Source organism: Cebus imitator, unplaced genomic scaffold (assembly GCF_001604975.1).
Source record: "Cebus imitator isolate Cc_AM_T3 unplaced genomic scaffold, Cebus_imitator-1.0 Scaffold37, whole genome shotgun sequence".
NCBI lineage: Eukaryota > Metazoa > Chordata > Mammalia > Primates > Cebidae > Cebus > Cebus imitator.
The window spans coordinates 5534998-5559877 of NW_016107352.1; the positions used below are offsets into that span (position 1 = coordinate 5534998).

General features: G+C 37.9%; 1 protein-coding gene and 1 pseudogene across 3 annotated transcripts in view; both read left to right on the top strand.

Moving 5' to 3' along the window:
- GLCCI1 (glucocorticoid induced 1) overlaps positions 1-24880 on the top strand; it is a 148917-nt gene that overhangs the window by 10865 nt on the left and 113172 nt on the right. The gene's annotated exons all lie outside the window — the stretch shown is intronic.
- On the top strand, positions 6027-8241 carry LOC108301807 (annotated as a pseudogene).

The window sequence follows — 24880 nt, forward strand, 5'->3', positions numbered from 1 at the left end:
GGTGTTTTGTTTTGAAGTTGCCACTCTGTTTATATGTCTTTTTCTATCATTAGTTGAAACTTAAAATATTAATAGTTTAATCCTGTAGTTTCTATAACCTACTTAGATCTAATGTATCTCGCTGCCTGTACGTATTATAATATTATACTATAGTTTGGCCTAGGATGATGTCACTGGCCTTTTCTATGCACACGTATATATTCGTGCAGAAGTCTGAACTATATTATTGGATGTGGCTTCTTGTAATGTAGTAATAATGTTGTGTAGTAATCTTGGGCAGTGATGGCTTGTGAGGCTGTTGAGATAAGGAGGACTTGGCTTTGGCTAAATGTTTGTTGTTACTGAGCTAGAATGGAAAGTAACAAACTTTTCAGGTGTTATAATCACCATTTACCTGAAATCTTGGTTGAATGCACACTGACCCATTTTTCTTTCTTTTCTTTTCTCTCGCTCTCTTTTTTTTTTTAAGGCAGCATCATATATATATATATATATATATATATATATATATGTATTTTATTGCACTTTAGGTTCTGGGGTACCTGTGAAGAACATGCAGTATTGTTGTATAGGTACATATATGGCAATGCAGTTTGCTGCCTCCATCCCCATCACCTATTTCTGGCATTTCTCCCCATGTTATACCTCCCCAACTCCCTACCCCCTACTGTCTCTCCCCTAGTCCCCCCAAACAGACCTCAGTGTGTGATGCCCCCCTCCCTGTGTCCATGTGTTCTCATTGTTCAACACTCTCCTATGAGTGAGAACATGGCGGTATTTGATTTTCTGTTCTTCTTTCAGTTTGCCGAGAATGATGGTTTCCAGATTCATCCATGTCCCTACAAAGGACACGAACTCATCGATTTTTATGGCTGCATAGTTTTCCATAGTGTATATATGCCACATTTTCCCTGTCCAGTCTATCATAGATGGACATTTGGGTTGGTTCCAAGTCTTTGCTATTGTAAACAGTGCTGCAGTGAACGTATGTGTGCATGTGTCTTTATAAAAAAACGATTTATAATTCTTTGGATATACACCCAGTAATGGGATTGCTGGGTCAAATGGAATTTCTATTTCTAGGTCCTTGAGGAATCGCCACACTGTCTTCCACAATGGCTGAACTAATTTACGCTCCCACCAAGTGTAAAAGTCTTCCTGTTTCTCTGCATCCTCTCCAGCATCTGTTGTCTCCAGACTTTTTAATGATCACCATTCTAACTGGCATGAGATGGTATCTCAATGTAGTTTTGATTTGCATTTCTCTAATGACCAGTGATGATGAGCATTTTTTTATATGTTTATTGGCTTCATATATGTCTTCTTTTGAAAAGTGTCTATTCATATCCTTTGTCCACTTTTGAATGGGTTTGTTTTTTTCTTGTAAATCTTTTTTACTTCTTTGTAGATTTTGGATATAAATCCTTTGCCTGATGGGTAGATTGCAAACATTTTTTCCCATTCTGTTGGTTGCCAGTTCACTCTAATGATTGTTTCTTTTCCTGTGCAGAAGCTCTGGAGTTTAATTAGATCCCATGTCTATTTTGGCTTTTGTTGTCAATGCTTTTGGTGTTTTAGTCATGAAGTCCTTGCCTATGCCTATGTCCTGAATGGTTTTGCCTAAATTTTCTTCTAGGGTTTTTATGGTGTTAGGTCTTATGTTTAAGTCTTTAATCCATCTGGAGTTAATTTTAGTGTAAGGTATCAGGAAGGGGTCCAGTTTCTGCTTTCTGCACATGGCTAGCCAATTTTCCCAATACCATTTATTAAACAGGGAATCCTTTCCCCATTGCTTGTTTTTCTCAGGTTTGTCAAAGATCAGATAGTTGTAGATGTGTGGTGTTGCCTCTGAGGACTCTGTTCTGTTCCATTGGTCTATATCTGTTTTGGTACCAGTACCATGTTGTTTTGATTACTGTACCTTGTAGTATAGTTTGAAGTCAGGTAGGATGATGCCTTCCACTTTGTTCTTTTTGCTTAGAATTGACTTGGCCATGCGGGCGCCCTTTTGCTTCCATATGAAGTTTAAGGTGGTTTTTTCCAGTTCTGTGAAGAAGGTCGTTGGTACCTTGATGGGGATAGCATTGAATCTATAAATTACTTTGGGCAGTTTGGCCATTTTCATGATATCAATTCTTCCTAACCATGAGCATGGAATGTTTCTCCATCTGTCTGTGTTCTCTCTTATTTCGTCAAGCAGTGGTGTATAGCTCTCCTTGAAGAGGTCCTTTAAATCCTTTGTTAATTGTATTCCTAGGTATTTTATTCTTTTTGTAGCAATTTTGAATGGCAGTTCGTTCTTGATTTGCCTCTCTTTAAGTCTGTTACTGGTGTATAGGAATGCTTGTGATTTTTGCACATTGATTTTGTATCCTGAGACTCTGCTGAAGTTGCTTATCAGTTTCAGATGATTTTGGGCTGAGACAGTAGGGTCTTCTAAATATACAATCATGTTGTCTGCAAATAGAGACAATTTAACTTCCTCCTTTCCTAATTGAATACCCTTTATTTCTTTTTCTTGCCTGATTGCTCTGGCTAGAACTTCCAGTCTATATTGAATAGGAGTGGTGAGAGCGGGCATCCTTGTCTAGTGCCAGATTTCAAAGGGAATGCTTCCAACTTTTGCCAATTCAGTACGATATTGGCTGTGGGTTTGCTGTAAATAGCTTTTATTATTTTGAGATAAGTTCCGTTAATACCTAGTTTATTGAGAGGTTTTAGCATAAAGGGCTGTTGAATTTTGTCAAAGGCCTTCTCTGCATCAATTGAGATAATCATGTGGTTTTTGTCTTTGGTTCTGTTAATGTGGTGAATTACGTTTATAGACTTGTGTATGTTGATCCAGCCTTGCATCCCCGAATTGAAGCCTACTTGATAGTGATGGATAAGCTTTTCGATGTGCTGTTGCAATCGCTTTGCCAGTTATTTTATTCAACATTTTTGCCTCTATGTTCATCATGGATATTGCCCTGAAGTTTTCCTTTCTTGTTGACTCTCTGCCAGGTTTTGGTAACAGGGTGATGTTGGTCTCATAAAATGATTTGGGAAGGATTCCCTCTTTTTGGATTGTTTGGAATAGTTTCAGAAGGAGTGGTACCAGCTCCTCTTTGTATGTCTGGTAGAATTCACCTGTGAACCCATCTGGACCTGGACTTTTTTTGGTTGGTAGGCTCTTAATTGCTGCCTCAACTTCAGCCCTTGTTATTTGTCTGTTCAGGGTTTCGACTTCTTCCTGGTTTAGGCTTGGGAGGAGGCAAGTGTCCAGGAATTTATCCATTTCTTCCAGGTCTACTGGTTTATGTGCATAGAGTTGTTTGTAGTAATCTCTGATGGTGGTTTTTATTTCTGTGGAATCTGTGGTGATATCCCCTTATCGTTTTTTATTGCATCTGTTTGATTCTTCTATGTTTCCTTTTTTATTAATCTGGCTAGTGGTCTATTTTGTTGATCTTTTCAAAAAGCCAGCTCCTGGATTTGTTGATTTTTTTGAAGGATTTTTTGTGTCTCTCTCTCCTTCAGTTCTGCTCTGATCTTAGTTATTTCTTATCTAATGCTAGCTTTTGAGTTTTTTTTTATCTTTCCCCTCTAGCTCTTTCAATTTTGATGATAGGGTATCTATTTTCGATCTTTCCTTGCTTCTCATGTGGGCATTTATTGCTGTAAATTTCCCTCTCAACACTGCTTTAAAGGTGTCCCAGAGATTCTGGTAAGTTGTGTCTTCGTTCTCATTGGTTTCGAAGAACATCTTTATTTCTGCCTTCATTTCATTGTTTATCCAGTCAGCATTCAAGAGCCAGTTGTTCAGTTTCCATGAAGTTGTACAGTTCTCAGTTAGTTTCTGAATTCTGAGTTCTAATTTGATTGCACTATAGTCTGAGAGACTGTTTGTTATGATTTCCATTCTTTTGTATTTGCTGAGGAGTGATTTACTTCCAATTATGTGGTCAGTTTTAGAGTAGGTGATTTCGTGTTGAGAAGAATGTATATTCTGTGGATTCAGGGTGGAGAGTTCTGTAAATGTCTATTAGGTTTGCTTGGTCCAGGTCTGAGTTCAAGTCCTGGATATGCTTGTTAATTTTCTGTCTGTTGATCTATCTAATATTGACAGTGGAGTGTTAAAGTCTCTCACTATTATTGTGTGGTAGTCCAAGTCTCTTTGTAGGTCATTAAGAACTTGCTTTATGTATCTGGGTGGTCCTATGTTGGTGCATATATATTTAGGACCATTAGCTCTTCTTGTTGCATTGATCCTTTTACCATTATGTAATGCCCTTCTTTGTCTCTTTTCATCTTTGTTGGTTTAAAGTCTGTTTTATCAAATACTAGGACTGCCAGTCCTGCTTTTTTTTGCTCTCCATTTGCTTGGTAAATCTTCTTCTATCCCTTTATTTTAAGCCTATGTATATCCCTGCATGTGAGATGATGGTTTTCCTGGATACTACACATCAATGGGTTTCCTGGATACTGCACATCGATGGGTTTTGAACTTTTTATCCAATTTGCCAGTCTGTGTCCTTTGGAGCATTTAGTCCATTTACATTTAAGGATAATATTGTTATATGTTAATTTGATTCTGCCATTTTGATGCTAGGTGCTTTTACCCATTAGTTGACGCAGTTTCTTCATTGTTTTGATGCTCTTTACCATTTTGGTACATTTTTGGAGTGGTACTGGTTGTTCCTTTCTATGTTTAGTGCTTCTTTCAGGAGCTCTTTTAAAGCAAGCCTGGTGGTGATGAAATCTCTGAGCAATTGCTTGTTCATAAAGGATTTCATTTCTCCTTTGCTTATGAAGCTTAGTTTGGCTGGATATGAAATTCTAGGTTGAAAGTTCTTTTCTTTAAGAATGTTGAATATTGACCCCCACTCTCTTCTGGCTTATAGGGTTTCTGCTGAGAGATTCGCTGTGAGTCTGATGGGCTTCCCTTCGTGGGTAACCCAACCTTTCTCTCTGGCTGCCCTTAGTATTTTTTCCTTCATTTCAGCCCTGGTGAATCTGAGGATTATGTGCCTTGGGGTTGCTCTTCTGGAGGAACATCTTTGTGGTGTTCTCTGTATTTCCTGGACTTGAATATTGGCCTTCCTTGTTATGTTGCGGAAGTTTTCCTGGATAATATCCTGAAGAGTGTTTTCCAACTTGCATTCATTCTTTCCGTCACATTCACGTACACCTATCAAAAGTAGATTAGGTCTTTCACATAATTCCATATTTCTTGGAGGCTTTGCTCATTTCTTTTCACTCTTTTTTCTCTAATCTTGCCTTCTCATTTTATTTCATTGAATTGATCTTTATTCTCTGATATCCTTTCTTCTGCTTGGTCTATTCAGCTATTGAAACTTGTATGTGCTTTGTGAAGTTCTCGTGTTGTCTTTTTCAGCTCCATCAGTTCATTTATATTCCTCTCTAAGCTGTTTATTCTCATTAGCATTTCGTCAAACCTTTTTTCAAGGTTCTTAGTTTCTTTGCATTGGGTTAGGATGTGTTCTTGTAGCTCAGAGAAGTTTGTTATTACCCACCTTCTGAAGCCTGTTTCTGTCAATTCATGAGACTCATTCTCCATCCAGCCTTGTTCCCTTTCTGGTGAGGAGTTGTGATCTGTTGGAGGAGGAGAGGCATTCTGGTTTTAGGTGTTTTCATCCTTTTTGTGCTGGTTTCTTCACATCTTTGTGTATTTATCTACCTGTGGTCTTTGTAGTTGGTGACTTTCAGATGGGGTCTCTGAGTGGACGTCCTTTTCATTGATGATTAAGTTATTTCTTTTTGTTTCTTAGTTTTCCTTGTAACAGTCAGGCCCCTCTGCCGTAGGACTGCTGGAGGTCCACTCCAGACCCTGCTTGATAAGGCAGGATTTGCTCTGTTGCCCAGGCTGGAGTACAGTGGCATGATCTTGGCTCACTGCAACATCTGCCTCCCAGGTTCAAGTGATTCCCCTGTGCTAGCCTCCCAAATAGCTGGGACCACAGATGTGAGCCATCACACCTGTCTAATTTTTGTATATTTAAAAGAGATGGGGTTTCAAACTCCTGGTCTCACGTGATCTGCCTGCTTTGGCCTTCCAGTGTGCTGGGATTACAGTTGTGAGTCACTGGGTCCAGCCCTATTTTTCTTTCTTATAATCAGACTTTACCTATTTTCAATTACTATTGACTTTTGTTTTTACTTTAAAGAAATATTAGTGACCTCCCCAGAGCTTATAGCCAAGGAGGAGTGGGTGACATGGCAGTTCTACTGGAGACCACTATCATCAATGTGGCTGTCGACTTGTACACTGAACAGCAGCCTTGTGACTGTGAACCTTTTGAGAGCAGGTACCACGGTTAAATGGCATTTTTGATGGCAGTGCCAAGCATCTAGAAGGTACTCATCTGCTTTAATTTCTTGGAATTGTGCAACATAAAATATTACAATTATTGCCTTATTCACAGTGTACAGAGAAATTTTATCATACAAATCGGTGATCCTACAGGGATTGGTCATTCAGGAGAGTCTATTTTTGGCCAGTTGTATGGTGATCAAGCAAGCTTTTTTGAGACAGAAAAAGTCTCAAGAATTGAGCACAAGAAGAAAGGCACACTGTTCATCATGAATAATGACAGTGATCATCATGGGTCTCAGTTTCTTATCACTACAGGAAAAAATCTAAATTACCTTGATAATGTCTGTACAGTATTTGGTGAGGTGCCAGAAGGCATGGATATAGTTAAGAAAATTGATGAGACCTTTGTTGACAAGAACTCTGTATCATTGCAGGATATCAGAATAAATTATACAGTGATTTTAGATGATCTATTTTAATGACACTCCTGATTTATTAATCCCTGATGGATCCCTAGAACCTATAAGGGAACAATTAAAGAGTTCTAGAATTGGAGCAGATGAGGAAATTGGTGATTTCCAAGGAAGATCAGCTGAAGAAGTAGAAGAAATAAAGGCAGAAAAAGAGGCTAAAACTCAGGCTATGCTTTTAGAGTTGGTAGGAGACCTACCTGATGCAAATATTAAATCTCGAGAGAATCTGCTGTTTGTGTAAATTGAATCTAGCGGCCACAGATGAGGATATGGAAATAATATTCTCTAAATTTGGTCCAGTAAGAAGTTGCGAAGTTATCTGGGATTGTAAGATAGGATAAATCCTCTTTTATGCTTTTTTTTTTTTTTTTTTTTTGAGACAGAGTCTTACTCTGCTTCCTAGGCTGGAGTGCAGTGGCATGATCTCAGCTTACAGCAGCCTCTGCCTCCCAGGTTCAAGTTATTCTCCTGCCTCAGCCTCCCAAGTAGCTGGGACTACAGGTGGGTGTCACCATGCCCAGCTAATTTTTGTATTTTTAGTAGAGATGGCGTTTTGCCATGCTGTTCAGGCTGGTCTCAAACTCCTGACCTCAGGTGATTTGCCTCAGCCTCCCAAAGTGCTGGGATTACAGATGTATGCTTTTATTGAATTTAAAAAGGAAGAAGATTGTGAGAAAGTCTTCTTCAAAATGGACATGTACTTGTAGATAATAGAAGAAAACATGGATTGTGGCCAGTCTGTTACAAAAGGTTAAATGGAAGAAAAAAGTGGAAAGTACACCAAGAGTGATTTAAAGGAGTATAAAAAGGAATGGGATAAACCATCTAATTTGGTTCTGAAAGATAAGTGAAGCTCACACATGAGGCAAAATATGATGTTATACTGGATGAGCAGGCAGAAGACTCAAAGTCAAGTCATTCACACAGAAGTAAAAAACACAAGAAGAAAAGCCATCACTGCTCTGAAGAAAAAGAAGAAAAGGACTACATACCAATTAAAAATACTAATCCTGATATCTATAGAGAATGGGAGTTTGATCACTATGAAACAGTAGAAAGCTGTTGGAGGAAACAAAAGAGTAAAAAGAGAGACCGAACTCAGAACTGAAGCTGTAGCTGATCTCAAGAGAGGGATGGCCATTATAGTAGTAGTCACAAATCCAAATGCCAGACATCTCTATGAAAGAGAAAGGAGTAAAAAGAGACTGAAGCGGAAGTCCAAAGAAATCCAAATATAAAGAAAAATCTAAGTAGAGATGAAGGATGAAGAGGCAGAATTAAGTGGCTAACATACTCACCCTTGTCTAACTTGGAGTGCCATGAAACAGATGTTCAGATGTTGTGTCAAAGTTTATTTTTTTCATACTAGGATTATGGCCCTTTAGATTATTAATACTGATTATATAGGGCACTGAAAGATAACATTTTCTTTTTATACTTTTTTTTTTTTTTTTTTTTTTTTTTTTTTTTTTTTTTTTTTTTTTTTTTTTTTTTTTTTTTTACGGAGTTTCAATCTTGTTACCCAGGCTGGAGTGCAATGGCGCGATCTCGGCTCACCGCAACCTCCGCCTCCTGGGTTCGGGCAATTCTCCTGCCTCAGCCTCCCGAGTAGCTGGGATTACAGGCACGCGCCACCATGCCCAGCTAATGTTCTTTTTATACTTTTTTATACTAATTTCATTGTTATACATAAATAGTCTTCATTTTTGAAGTTTTAACATTTTTACTTTTTTAAAAATATGAAGTATTTTATACTACAAAAATACATAAATCTGTATTTATAAGGTAAAAGGATAATATAAATATCTTGGTACTCATCAGCCAGCCTAAGATATAGAATATTGCCTACACTTTAGAAGGCCCCTAAGAACCCTTTCCCTCTCAAGTGATTATTGGAATTTTGTGTTTGTCATTTGCTTTATACATATGTACCTCTAAGTGAAATGTTAATTTTGTGTGTTTCTCAATTTTGTATAAATGGCATAATGTTCGTTTATTTCTGTGACTTTCATTTTTATTGCTATATGTATTATATGAATACTTATTCTTCTCTTGGTGGACATTTGAGTTTTATTTTTGTTTTTGCTGCTGGAATAATGCTGCTGTGAGCATTGTCTAGGAGTTACATTGTTTGGTCATGTGCTATGGGTATCTTCATTTGTGTAAAATAATGCCAAATTATAAAAAATATTAGAATTAAAGCCTTTAATATTACTATGCAGTTATGTTAGCTAATCTTTAGGACACTTGCCCCATTGTACATTGTGTTAAACGTGTGGTCAAAAAATAATACCTTTATGCAGACATTCCTGTTTAATCAAATATGTGTTGTAGTTAACTTCTTGGTAAAGCAAACAATGTTAAATGAATCATATTTTCTGGTTTTTCTCTTTTATGGGCATATGGAACACTGAAGAAAATCTTATGGCCTCTGACTATAGCCATGTAAGAAACCATCTAAGATTGTATGTAGGAATTTTAGGAAATAGGGAGGTATAGGAAAAGTAATGAAATGAATTATAATTAACATCTGTTTTGTTCATTTAAGAATATTATTCCATTATTGAATTAAGTGCCTCAAAATATAAAATAAATGTATAATGCAGTGGCTGAAACTTTGATTATTTGACTCATTATATTATTCTAAAGTTAATATAGTGATTCTAGAGGCTTTAATAGTTTAGTTATGATTTTTCACTTAATGTTTCTATAACTGCATTCAAGGTAATTTTGGTGGATGTCTGTGCTTCACCAGATAATAACATGTCATTTTTAGTATTCTAGCATCTACCATGGTTTCTGGTGAAAGCCAGCCTTGCGGTAAATATTTGTTAAATCCTTACATAGGGTTCATATAGAGATTTCTGTTTTAGCTATATATGTAGCTGGGTTCAAATCACTGAACAATGATTGTTAGGGCATGCAAATCCTATGAATATCTGACAGAGGTCAAAATTAATAGATTATATTTGTGTTGCCCATTTTGTAAAAATGCCTAATAGTTTAGATAACTGATGGCCTTTATCTTCATTTAAGGCCTGTTATTCAGTGGTGGTGGTAGTGGAAAAATTGATTTAGACTTTCACACAAAACAAGAGCTGGGTGTTCTTGCTGGTAGAGATAAGTGTAATAAAGATGGGTGATGTCAGCATAGTCTACATTTTAAAAGATCAGTTTCTACAGAGTGAGTTTCTAAGTTACATTTAAAATTCTGTTAAGTGAACTTCGATTTAGTGAGCCTCCATGGAATCAGCTTCTGAATTGTTTTCTTTTTTGTTTGAGATAAGGTCTCATGCTGTCACTCAGGCAGATTGCAGTGGCGCAGTCATGGCTCACTGCAGCCTCAGTCTCCTGGGCTCCATCAGTCCTCCCGTTTTAGCCTCTCCAGTATCCAGGACCACAGGCATGTGCCACCACACCCAGCTGATTTTTTAGTTTTTATAGAGATGGGGTCTCCCTGTGTTGCCCAAATTTGTCTCAAACTCCTGGGATCAAGGAATCCCCTCAGCTCAGGCTCCCAAAGCACAAATATTATAGAGCCACCACTCCTGAACCTGAATCTTTTATACTTATAGAAACTAGACCGTCATGCCCAAAATTTTACAGGCTTTTCAGATTAAAAATTCTAACGTTTTTATAGTCCCTCCTGAAGAATGTGGTTAATACTGAGCTCCAACTAAGGAGAATGTGAATTATATATTAATTTGAACTTCATCGTAATATAAAAACTTTAAACTGTAAAGCCGATTTTGAGGTGGTTATTTGCTCTACACAATATCTAACTTATGTGCAAGTAAAACAATCCAATTTACCAAAATGTTATTTACACAAACTTTTTAGGAAGCCAGTTACAGAAGGTTGAGGTTCATCTGAGGTTGTAAAAACTTATTGACTGAATAGTGTAATTTCTCATTGCTGAATAAAATGTTCTCCTTCAGTTCTGCTCTGATCTTAGTTATTTCTTGTCTTCTGCTAGGTTTTGAGTTTTTTTGATCTTGCTCTTCTAGCTCTTTCAATTTTGATGATAGAGTGTCAATTTTAGATCTCTCCTTGCTTCTCATTTGGGCACTTATTGCTATATATTTTCCTCTAGAGACTGCTTTAAATGTCTCCCAGAGATTCTGGTATGTTGTCTTCATTTTCGTTGGTTTCGAAGAACACCTTTATTTCTGCCATCATTTCATTGTTTATCCAGTCAACATTCAAGAGCAAGTTGTTCAATTTCCATGTGCAGTTCTGAGTTAGTTTTTGAATTCTGAGTTCTAATTTGATTGCACTGTGGTCTGAGAGACTGTTAGTTATGATTTCCGTTCTTTTGCATTTGCTGAGGAGTGATTTACTTCCAATTATGTGGTCAGTTTTAGAGTAGGCGTGATGTGGTGCTGAGAAGAATGTATATTCTGTGGATTTGGGGTGGAGAGTTCTGTAAATGTCTATTAGGTTTGCTTGGTCCAGGTCTGAGTTCAAGTCGTGGATATCCTTGTTAATTTTCTGTCTGGTTGATCTATCTAATATTGACAGTGGACTGTTAAAGTCCCCCACTGTTATTGTGTGGGAGTCTAAGTCTCTTTGTAAATCATTAAGAACTTGTCTTATGTATCTGGGTGCTCCTGTATTGGGTGCGTATATATTTAGGATCGTTAGCTCTTCTTGTTGCATTAATCCTTTTACCATTATGTAATGTCCTTCTTTGTCTCTTTTGATCTTTGTTGCTTTAAAGTCTATTTTATCTGAGATGAGAATTGCAACTCCTGCTTTTTTTTTTGCTCTCCATTTGCTTGGTAAATCTTCCTCCATCCCTTTATTTTGAGCCTCTGTGTATCCTTGCATGTGAAATGGGTTTCCTGGATACAGCACACTGATGGGTTTTGGCATTTTATCCAATTTGCCAGTCTGTGTCTTTTGAGTGGGGCATTTAGTCCATTTACATTTAGGGTTAATATTGTTATGTGTAAATTTGATACTGCCATTTTGATGCTAGTTGGCAGTTTTGCCCATTAGTTGATGCAGATTCTTGATTGTGTTGATGCTGTTTACCATTTGGTATGCTTTTGGAGTGGCTGGTACTGGTTGTACCATTTGGTATGCTTTTGGAGTGGCTGGTACTGGTTGTTCCTTTCTATGTGTAGAGCCTCTTTCAGGAGCTCTTGTAAAGCAGGCCTGGTGGTGACAAAATCTCTAAGTACTTGCATGTTCCCAAAGGATTTTATTTTTCCTTCACTTATGAAGCTTAGTTTGGCTGGATATGTGATTCTGGGTTGAAAGTTCTTTTCTTTAAGTATGTTGAATATTGGCCCCCCACTCTCTTCTGGCTTGTAGGGTTTCTGCTGGGAGATCTACTGTGAGTCTGATGGGCTTCCCTTTGTGGGTAAACCGACCTCTCTCTCTGGCTGCCCTTAGCATTTTCTCCTTCATTTCAACCCTGGTGAATCTGAGGATTATGTGCCTTGGGGTTGCTCTTCTTGACAAATATCTTTGTGGTGTTCTCTGTATTTCCTGGACTTGAATATTGGCCTGCCTTGGTAGGTTGGGGAAGTTTTCCTGGATAATATCCTGAAGAGTATTTTCCAGCTTGGATTCATTCTCTTCGTCGCATTCAGGTACACCTATCAAACGTAGATTATGTCTTTTCACATAGTCCCACATTTCTTGGAGATTTTGTTCATTCCTTTTTACCCTTTTTTCTCTAATCATGCCTTCTCGTTTTATTTCATTGAGTTGATCTTCAACGTCTGATATCCTTTCCTCTCCTTGGTCAATTTGGCTGATGAAACTTGTGCATGCTTCGCGAAGTTCTTGTGTTGTGTTTTTCAGCTCCATGAATTCACTTATATTCCTTTCTAAGTTGTCCATTCTCGTCAGCATTACATCAAATCTTTTTTTCAAGGTTCTTAGTTTCTTTGCATTGGGTTAAAACATGTTCTTTTAGCTCACAGAAGTTTCTTACTACCCACCTTCTAAAGCCTGATTCTGTCATTTCATCACACTCATTTTCCATCCAGCCGTGCTCCCTTGCTGGTGAGGAGTTGTGATCCCTTGTAGGAGGAGAGGTGTTCTGGTTTCGGGTGTTTTCATCCTTTTTTGCGCTGGTTTCTTCCCATCTTTGTGGATTTATCCACCTGTCGTCTTTGTAGTTGCTGACTTTCAGATTAGATCTCTGAGTGGATGTTCTGTTTGTTGATGATGAAGTTATTTCTGTTTCTTAGTTTTCCTTCTAACAGTCTGGCCCCTCTGCTGTAGGACTGCTGAGGTCCACTCCAGGCCCTGCTTGCCTGGGGATCACCTGTAGCAGCTGCAGAACAGTAAGGCTTGCTACCAGTTTCTTCTTCTGCTATCTTTGTCCCAGAAGGATACCTGCCAAATGTCAGTCTGATCTCTCGTTTATGAGGTGACTCTTTGGATATACAGGGGTCAGGGAGCTGCTTGAGGAGACAGCCTGTCCTTTATAGGAGCTCAGGTGCTGAGCTGTGAGCTCCATTGTTCATTCAGAGCTGCCGGGCAGGTACGTTTAGGTCTGCTGCAGCAGAACTCATAAACTGCTTTTTGTTCCCAGGTGCTCTGTCCCATGGAGTTAGGGCTTTATTTATGAGTTTCCGTTGTGCCGCTGCCTTTTTTTTCAGGGCTGCCCTGCCCAGTTAGGAGGCAGCCTAGTCACTGTCTGCCTGCAGAGGCTTTGCTGAGCTACTGTGGGCTCCACCCAGCTGCCGTGTCACCTTCCCTGCAGTCCTGTTTATATGGGTGTAGTTAGAACTGCCTCGGCAATGGCGGCCCACCTCTGTATTGGCGGACTCTCTCTGTAATGACAGGTTGCCTTGGCAACGGCAGACAGCCTCGGCAATGGCAGGTTGCCTTGGCAATGGCAGGCTGCCTCAGCAATGGCCGGTTGCCTTGGCAATGGCAGGCTGCCTCAGCGATGGTGGACTACCTCTGTAGTGGTGGAGTATCTCTTCAATGGCAGACGCCCCTCCCTCACAGAGCTGGACCTTCCCAGGTTTATCTGTGCTTGCTGTGAAATTCTCAATCCAGAGAGTTTCTGATTGCTCTTCTTTTGTGGGGGTGGGACCAGCTGATCCAGATCACCTGTCTCCCTGCCTCAGAGCCTTTTTTTTTTTTTTTTAGTTGAACAGTCACCTCTGTTCCAGTTGCTTTTTGAAAAGGCGCCGGGATCTGTGTGATTTCCCGTGCGGCGACTCACTGCACCGGCTTAAACAGTGGCGCTGAGATTCATGGTGTTTTTTTTTGCCCAGGAGTCTCCTGGCGTGGCTCCCTGTTCAGTCCCCTTTTTAATCAGATGAATGGGCTCCAATCGCCAGCTAAAAGGGCACCCGGACCAGTGTATTTTGTATGGATAATCTCCGCGCTGGGGCACGGTCAAAGCAGCCGCCCAGGGCAAAGCAGCTGCGCCGACCAAACAGCCTCGCCGGCCAAAACAGCCACGCTGGCAACCCCTGGGGCTCCTCCGCCTGGGAATCTCCTGGTCTGTGGGCAATAAAAATGTGGCGTCCACTCACCCTCTGCACTTTCACCGGGAGCTGCAATCCCTGAGCTGTTCCTAAATGTCCATCTTGGATCTATCTCCACAATTTAATTTTCTTAAGAAATGTATCATAATTTTCTCTGCTGGGGTTGGCTTTATAATTTTTGAGTGGAAGATTATGTTGATAGTTAAATTCAGACTTGAAACAAGCATTGAAAAGTGTAATTAGTGCATTTCCATTGGCTGGAAATGAGTATTTTTATAGTTGGTACTTGTGTATGGCAAGTTAAAACAGACATGATCCTTAGACATTCAACAAGTTTACAAAACTAAGTATTTTAAATTATCATAACTGTCTTTGGATGTTTTGCTCATGGCTTTTAACTTCTGCTTGGTCCTGTTACCATCTATACAAAAGGTTTTAAAGTGTATTCAACCTATTTTTCATAAAATAGAATATGTCATACTCTCTTAGTACAGGAATTCGTATTCAATTTTCATGCTTTCAAAAAGTGACCTAGTGTATTTTTCTGTGTTACTGAGAAGAAAATTAATAAAATTCAACAAATTTTACTCTATATAATTGCAAGTTTGGGTCATGTGCTTTAATGATTCATATATAATAAGATATGATTAGAAGCATAGTTATCAAGACAAGAGCATTGAATGGTTTAAATTTATACTCAGAGACTTGGTATAGAATGGAATTGGATTCTTTTTTTATTGGCATAGTGGAACACAGCTTTTATGGTTAAGAGATATTCAGACCCAGAGTGTCATTGGATTCAGTTCTTACTTCCTACTAGCATAATCTTTGACTTTTTCTCTTCTCTAATTTCTCCCTTCCTACTGCTTACTGTATCTTGTCCTACTTTCTCAGAATTATCTCCTGAACCTTGTGGTTTTTTTTTTTCCCATTCTTTCCATGTCCTAATTATTACTTATTGCTTGGAATTATCACATCTGAAGTCTTTTTCCATGCCAATTGCCTTGCATCTTTAATGTAACCATTGTACTGCTATAAGCACAGTCTTTCTTTTTTTTTTTTGAGACGGAGTTTTGCTCTTGTTACCCAGGCTGGAGTGCAATGGCGCGATCTCGGCTCACCGCAACCTCCGCCTCCTGGGTTCAGGCAATTCTCCTGCCTCAGCCTCCTGAGTAGCTGGGATTACAGGCACGCGCCACCATGCCCAGCTGATTTTTTGTAGTTTTAGTAGAGACGGGGTTTCACCATGTTGACCAGGATGGTCTCGATCTCTTGACCTCGTGATCCACCCGCCTCGGCCTCCCAAAGTGCTGAGATTACAGGCGTGAGCCACCGCACCCGGCCAAGCACAGTCTTTCTTAAAGAAAACCCTCAAAAACTGATTTTGATGAAAGATTTCTGTTAGTTCCTTAGTGAATTAGGGGTAAAAGACTCATCTCATTATCCTCACTGTGTACCTTGTGTTCCTGCCAAACTGAACTCATTTTCTATTAAAAATGTTGGCCGTGCAGGGTGGCTCATGCCTGTAATCCCAGCACTTTGGGAGGCCAAGATGGGCAGATCACCTGAGCTTGGGAATTCGAGACCACCTTGACCAACATGGAGAAACCCCTGTCTATACTAAAAACAGAACATTAGTCAGGTGTGGTAGTACATGCCTGTAATCCCAGCTACTCAGGAGGCTGAAGCAAGAGAATCAGTTGAACCCAGGAGGTGGAGGTTGCAGTGAGCCAAGATTGCAACATTGCACTCCATCCTGGGCAACGACTGGGCAACAAGAGCAAAACTCCGTTTCAAAAACAAAAAAATTGCTTTAGGTACATTTTTCCTGTCAGGAATACTTGTGCCTCTAATATACATGCTTTTTTGCCTGAAAACCCCTAATTGTTCTTTGCAGGCAGCTTTCAAATATCACACTTCTCTGTGCAAAATATTTCTAACATTTCCAGGTAAATAGAAGTGTGACTTCCTCTGAATATTCAAAGCACTATATTTATGCCTTTATGTTGTACAGTCGCTGTTTAAGACACTTGTCATCTCATCTGAAATGTTAGTTTCTTGAGGGCAGGAATTCTAGACTGTTGAGGATCTCATTGCCCACCAAATACATTCCTCTACTTGAGTGTTTCTATTTCACTCTAACACATTGCCTGAAATTTTACTTCTTAGAGATCCTTTTGAGTTGACAGTCATTTATTAACTGATTCACAGGATCTTGCCCTGTGTCCAGACTGATGTGCAGTGGCATAATCATAGTTCACTGTAACCTCAGACTCCTGGGCTCAAGTGGTCCTTCTACTTCAGCCTCCCAAGTAGCTAGGACTACAGGTGCATGCTGTCATGCCTGGCTGTTTTTGTTCTGTTCTGTTTTGTTTTGTTTTGTTTAGAGATGGGGTTCCATTATGTTGTTCAGGCTGTTCTTGAACTCCTGGCCTCAAGTGATCCTCCTGCCTTGGCGTCTCAGAGTGCTGGAGTTGGAGGGGTGAGCCAATGTTTTACTTTTTAAAACTCATATCTCTGAAACGATGTCCTTGAAATGCACTATCTTTTGTATGAATTAGTTCAATTAGATTATTTTCCTCATGAAATTAAATTGAGAACAATGGTACCAAGAGAATGAGAGTCTTCTTGGAGATGAGACGGGAATGATGGGCATAACTGCTTTTTGGAGAGAAAGTAGTAGTCTTTGAATAAGACGATATTTGGAATATGAGAATATAATCCTTCATCTCCATATGTCTCCAAATCCTAAAACCTAGAACTAAGGCAGCACTGGAGGCTCTGTTGACAAGAGTTTACAGTTTACAGTAAGGTTTTTATGGTTAAGTCTATGTTAAAGGGATTCAGAAAGTTTGACTGGTGTTATATATTTTAATGTTGATGAGCAAATATTTTTATTCTATCAGGTGTATTGTTATTAATAAATACTGTCATCAGTTTGAAATTACATACCACCTTGCTTTGGCAAACCTTAAGAACTTTCAAATAAGTTATCAGAATCCTGACCATCTCTTAAGAAAAACAGTGTACTGTAATTTTTCAAACCTAGTCAAAGCAAAGAGATCACCTTGGGGAATATATATGTTTTCTAGTCTTTTTTTGTGTCTTTTTTTTTTTTGAGCCGGACTGTTGCTCTGTAGCCTAGGCTGGAGTGCAGTGGCATGATCATGACTCACTGCAACCTCCGCCTCCCGGATTCAAGTGATTCTTCCACCTCAGCCTCCTGAGTAGCTGGGACTACAGGCGTGCACCACCATGCCTGGCTAATTTTTGTATTTTTTGTAGAGACAGGGTCTCGCCATGTTGGCCAGGCAAGTCTTGAACTCCAGACCTCGTGATCTGCCCGCATCGGCCTACCAAAGTGCTGGGATTACAGGTGATAGCCACTGTGACTGGCCATCCTTTTATTTTAAATGTCCTTAGAGAATTTCATTTAGAATTCTACCTCTTTTAGGGGTTGGTACAACTTTTGAAAATAACCAAACGTCATTAAGAACCTAGTGTGGAGAGTAAGGTAGGTGATTAAGTTACATTATCTTATTTATGGTGACAGATTATGATGGTTATGCAGTGAGAGTCACTTTAAAATTTGGTTCAGACTGTCTCCAAGAGTAATTTAGACAAATGGAGTCATTAATAATACAAAAAGTCTTCTCTAGTAGACTTCTGTGTGTTCACCTAATCCTCTTTTCTCTTCCTCTTGAGCCTACTTCTAGGCTGTAATTTCTGCCCTGCTTTGCAGTTATATATTTTTTCCTTTGCTGAACCCTGCTGCAATTAGATAAGGCTAAATGATAAACAACACTTTCATCCTTGTTGAATTAAAAAATTCTGGTTTGATCCTTCTCATTCTTTCTTTTCCCTCATCTGCCAACTGGATGCAGAGAATCTTGCAAAGGACCCTAATGGAACGGTGGAGCCATAAAATGAATGAAGTCTGAATCCATGAATGATCATGTGGAAGGCAATTTGTCAGAAAATACATATTGTGCTTTTATTGTGATAAGCCACTAATATTTTTATAAAAATAAAGCTATAATTTTAAATTGTAGCTGCTAACATTACCACCCTTATTGTACTTTAGAGTTTGAAGAAGGTAGTCCACTAGCTGCTGCTCTTGGAGCCACTTTGAAAATTCACCTTGGGAGTTCTTCTCTTTCCTTATCTGATCTGTCACATTGACAAGTATGGTTAATTTTGTGTTGACAGTACATCTGTCAATGCAAGAGGCACTCCATCAACCTATTCTATTTTCATTTTTGTAAAATGTCTGAGCATAAATAAATGAGGAAAATAGAATCACAATTGGATCTGAATTCAAGTTGTTTTTTTCACTGTCTTGTACTTCATTCACAGTGATTTTAGATGAGCCTCACGTAAAGAATATTAATGAGAAATGTGGAGCTATTCTATTTGAGGCTCTTTCCAAAAGTCTGCTTTGGTAAAGAGATCCAGAATCCATGCCAGGCAATTTTAAATTTTGAATATATATTCATAGTAAGGGCTGAGGCCAATTGTGATATCCACAAGTTTAACAGATGTTTTGTAAGTAGATGCTCTAGGTGTCAGATAAATGAAAATTTGACAAAGTTCTTGCTTTTTAGGAACATATCTTCTGGAAGATAAGTCTTGCATTAATCATTTAAGGTCAAAGTAAATAGGTTTTGAATGTTAGTTTTTTTCCTCTCCTCTCATTCAAAAATGAAAGTAAAATAGCTAAGATATAGGTGAAAACAGAGACAGATACAAGTGCTTGATGGGACATCTCCATGAAAAATAAGTGAGCTACATTATTTATAATGCTTCGAATATGCGCAGTTCAGTTCTTGTCACTGGTTAATGCTACATACGTAGAAATGGTTTTAAAAAACTAATCAGAAGTGAAGGGAGAGAGAGAGGAGATTTTTAAAAATCCATTGGAGCTATCTTTTTTGTGTCAACTGGCTTGGTGTGGTTTTGTTTTCCTCCTACTTTGAGATGAGCCCAGTACATCTGGAGGTATTACTCAGTTTTGTATTCTAAATGCCCCAGCTATTCTAGGTATTGTTAATGATTCAGGCTGTGTCTAAAACTATCATTTGAGATTAATTCACTCATTTATTGGGCACTTAGGGTCAACAGTGCTCTTTGATTGTTTGTTGAGGAGAAAAAGTTACACTTAAATACTAACAGTAAACACTGGAACATTGTGACTGTAGCCTATTTGTATCTCCTGGACAGTGGCATTTTGACCGAAGCACAGTGCAATCAGTAATATCAATTGACTCTTTTTGACTAAGTTAATAATGTCCAGTTTTGTGGCTGTTTTAGAGAAATAAAACATAATGCTGTCCTCCAATATTTTATGACACTTTGCCCTACACTTATTTATGCTGCTGGTTTTTTTATTTCTTCAGTTACTCTCAGTCCTTGGCAACACTTCTTAGAAATCTTTTATGGACAATATTTGTAGAATTGTTGAGGTGGAAGGTGTTCTTTGTATGCAGACATAAACTGGTGTTTTACTGTGTTTTGTTTTACTCGTGACCTCTACAAAAATGTCATTTATGTAAGACATTTTCCTTCAGGATATTTTCTGCAACTTTTGGCCATTTCCAGCTTTAATGAAGCATTCACTTTTGGATAAACTACTGTTTCACAGCTACAGATTTGATTCTTTGGTGTCAATTTTTATGAAAGTCAATGCTAGAATAAACATCTGTGTTTCCATATTTCTGAAGCCTTCATTCCGTTGTGTCTATTTATTCTGGGTTTACTCTAGAAAAGTATAACTAGTTGTGTTTCCCAGTCAACAGCATATTCATCATTGCTGGATTTGAGGACACAGTGTGGTGGTGGTAAGGATGCAGCTTGTAGGCTATATTTAATTTACTAGGTTATTTTGCATTAAGCAAGTCAGTGATCTTCAGACATATTTCATTATAGATCTCTGTTTATCATTTGCTTAGCAGCAGTATATTAGCTTGACTGGCAATCACACCTTACTCAGTTAAGTAGTTACTGTTTTTCCTACACCTTTCCCCTCAATCTCTTCTACATTTAACCATGGATTTAGCTGTTCACCCTGTTACTAGGCAGTTACGAGCTAATTTGTAGTTATTACATAAAGTGTTTAAGTGCTTGAATCTTTTCTTTGTAAATTATATGTTAAAATACATAGTTGGATTTGGAACTCTATGACTTTTCAGTTTAGATATCATGAGAAGGGCTGTTCGCTTGTCTAGGAGTTTTTTCTGTATTATATTTAGCTGTTGTTCTTTATTCAAATAGGAGATAAGAATGCTGATAATTTTCCAAGAAAGAATGTTACTTTTCAGAATTGGAGGAATTATAGGATACAACTATGTAAGTACATCATTTTACATGGCATAATTTGATTGTCCTTCTGTAGAGATTCCATAATATTAGTAATCATAATCAGCTCTTCCTTGGCCTTGAAAATAAATTTAGGGATGCTTTGTTCTTTATTGACATGTCCAGTAGATGGCAGGGTGGTGTGGAAGGAGCCTGGTTATTCTCTTTGTTCCCTAAGAGGCTCTTCTAGATTTACCCTATTGCAAAGAGAAGATCTTCCTTAAGGCTTTATCTTTTCTACATGGCCCTTTCTTCAACCCCCTCAGTCCATTATCCCATCATTTGTCATGGTAAATACATTTCTCCATAGACTTCCACAGGACACACTTGGAACTTTTTGAGTGTCAGGCTTAGAGGAAGAGAATAGGCAAAAATCCTATTGATGGTTTTCGTATGAATGCTCCAGTTTCAGTTACTTTCCCCTCTAGATTGAGCAGGACCTGATTTCTTTACTAGGTTACTTAGGAAGAAAACTGATCTCTCTGAGGCTAGCCAATTCAATGATGTTGGAGACATACGAGAATTTTCCTTCCCTCCTTCCCTTCCTCCCTCCGTTCCTTCCTTCCTATTTCTCTCTCTCTCTCTTTTTCTTTCTATCTTTCTCTCATATATATCTGGCTCTGAAGGAATGTAATGACTTACATTTAGTTATCAGGCATTCTGGAAATTTCTAGTCTGAAATTCAAATGTGTTAAGAAGGAAACAATATAATTTTACTATCCTTCTATGGCTATTTCTTTCACTTAGTGGTGGAAGACTTGCCTATACAGATACTGAACATACTGCTGCTCTCTTCTTCTTCAAAGGTGTTAGCTGAATGACTCACACCTTCCACCAGTCCTTATGTTAATTCCTTTCCAGGCTTTTGATTGAAGAGCATTCTCTAATAGATTTTCAGGAAAGATTCACAGGAAAAATATTCCTTAAGTTATTGCTAGTTATATGGCAAGAACTCAGATACAGTTTTTACAGTTTTTTTTTTTTTTAATTCTGTGGCCTTTATACTTGAAGGTCACTTTAGCTTTATTAAATATATGTGATATGTTGATTATTTTCCCCAGATATAAGTATGTCCTTTCAACTTATCTTTTATTTTAGGAGAGTTTTTAAAATGACAGTTTTTAGTCTTTTTTGTTTTGTTCCTTTGGTCATCTTTTTGAGGGACTCCTGCTATACATATATGTTGGATCTTCTTTGCCTATGTTACATATTACTTTCTCTTGAAACCTTGTCTCCTCATTTTTTTAAATCTAAAGTTTTTTTCTTACCATTTCCTGTTTCTGTTAAGGCATTACCCATTGTGTTTATTCATTATTGTGCTTCTTATAACTTAGTATTCATCCCTAAAACAAGTTTTGATATTTTTTCTAAGTCTTCCCTGAGTTTGATCACCTGTATTTTCATATCTTCCTTACTATCAGACACATCATTTCTGAGTATTTTTTAAGTACTGAGGATTTTCATCACTATTGGCATTAAAAAAAAGATTTTTAACTTATTTTGGAATATTAGGTCACAGTTTTCATCTTATATGGCTTTTCTGGCATGCCTTCATTATTCATAGGGACATCTTTTATTCTTTGTATCCTGTTATTCCCTTATGACAACTTTAGGAAGAATCTGCTACTCTTTTCTGTTGTTCATTTTTTTTTTAAGTAAAATGAATGTTTTTGTACTTTTAAATAAGAGGTATAGTTCAGGATAGCATTTCTGTCTTCAAGGCTCTAGTGGTTCCACTTTTACTGTTTTTTTGTAAAATGACCTTTAAAAAAAATTCTTGATGTGCTGTTTCCCTGACTCTGTTGTCCAACTTTTTCTCATCCTTCTCTTTTCTTTGCTTCTCAATTTTGATTAGACTCCCAGTAATTTCTCTTCATTGTTGGATTCCGTGTTGGAAATAGTTCATTTTTCTTAGATTTGAGAGTAGCCATATTGCTCTAGTATCTCAGACTTCGTTGAGTTGATGTCCACTTGCCTTCACTTGCAAATCAGATCCTGTAGAATACCCTCCCAGTTTTGGCTGCTCTTCTAGATTGTCTCTTTACATTTATACGTTAGTGAATTGTGTTCTCTTGTTCTCTGGACCATCAGAAACCTGGGTATATTCCCTTTGCTGTCTCACACAGATGCTGATACCACTATGGCCCAATACTTTTTTATGCCTTCTTTCAACTCACTTATATTTAGTGTTTTGCAGGGATATTTTGTGACATTATTATGTTGTAGATGGTAATACTCCTTGACTTACAGTGGGGTCACATCCTGATAAACCTATATAAGTTGAAAATATTTTAAGCCAAATATGTATTTAATAACCCAGTAAACCCATTGTAAAGTCAAAAAATTGTAAGTCAGACTATCATAAGTCCAAATGCTCCTTGACTTAGGTACGATGGGGTTATATCCTGATAAACACATCATAAAGTTAAAAAATTCTAAGTCGAAATATCATAAATTTGGAACCATCTGTATTGTTCTTGAATCTTTGGTTCAGCTATTGTCTTAATCTATTTTGTATTGCTCTAACAGAGTATCACAGACTGGATAATTTATACAGAAAAGAAATTCATTTTTCACAGTTCCAGAGACTGGGAAGTACAGTATCAAAGTATCAAGGTAATGACATTTGGTGAAGGCCTTCATGCCATGTCATCTCATGACAGAGGTAGAAAGGCATGAGAGCAATAGAGGATTGACCTACCTCTTATAACAACCTGCTCTTGTAATAACAACATTAATGAATTCATGAAGGCAGAGCGGTCATGGCCTAATTGCCTCTTAATGGTTCCACCTCTTAATGGTCCCACCTGTTAATGGTCCCACCTCTTAATACCATCAGAGTGGCAATTAAATTTCTGCCTGAGTTTAGGAAGGGACATTCAAGTGTAGCAGTTTTCTTCATTGCTGTCTGTCTGTTGTTAAAGTCCATTCCGCCAGCATCTTCATATTGTTGGAATACTTGACAAAGCTTTTGTATAAGGAACTATCTTGAATATTGACTTACTACTCTATTTAATGGACAGAAAATGCTACATATATTATATAGATATACATACACATACACACACAAACACACACACATACACACTCCATATTTGTCCAGGTAACAGTTGCACTTCAAACACTGACAGTGTTTGTGTATCTAACAGTGTTTGAAATGAAACTATTTCCTGGACAAATATGGAGAGTATGTGTGTGTGTTTTCTTGGAATACTTTGACAAAACTTTTGTATAAGAAACTATCTTGAATATTGACTTACTACTCTATTTAATGGACAGAAAATGCTACATATATTACATAGATATACATAGGCGTACACAAAAACACACATACATACACATTGTCCATATTTGACCAGGTAACGGTTTCACTTGAAACACTGTTTGATACAAAAACACAAACACTGTTAGTGTTTGAAGTGAAATCCCGTTACCTGGACAAATATGGAGAGAGTGTGTGTGTGTGTGTGTTTGTGTTTTGTATATGTCTATGTATTTCTGTATATATGGACATCAATACCAAATAAAAGCAGGTGAATAATTTTAATAGTATCCTCTACTAGAAGAGTGAATTACTTTTCTATTTGTTACCTTTATTTCTCTTTAAATAAAAAGCAAATTTTGACAGAAAATGCTTTTTCCTATATGTTATTATATTGAGGAAATTATTCCCTACTTTAATTATCGAGGTATTTGACCAGTAATATTAGATAGGACTTTGGGAGGCTGAGGTGGGCAAATCACTTGAACCCAGGAGTTCCAGACTGGCCTGGGCAACATGGCAAAACTCTGTCTCTACAAAAAATACAAAAATTAGCTGAATGTGATAGCATATGCCTGTAACCCCAAATACTTGGGAAGCTAAGGCAGGAGGATCATGTAAGCTTGGGAGATCAAGGCTGCAGTGAGCCGAGATTGTGTCACTGCACTCTATCCTGGGTGACAGAGCAAGACTGTCTCCAAAAAAAGAGAAAGCCCATTTTATAACATTTATTGTTGTGCGTTTTTTTAAAAAAGTTGTTCTTTATAAATTGAGATGTAATAGTGAGTCTGTCTCATTTGATTAAAAAATGTTCCTGGCTTTGGTGCTTTAACTAGAAGTTAAATTCACAGAATTTTGTGAAATGTTCTGTTTTCTGATTAGGAATCTTTGTGTTTCTTTCCTTACAATGTGACCTTCCACCTTTGGTCATTATTTTAGTTGTTTTTGTAACTGCTAATACTTTGGGATTACCTCTTTAGTATGTGACTCATTAGTCATAATGGATTTTAGA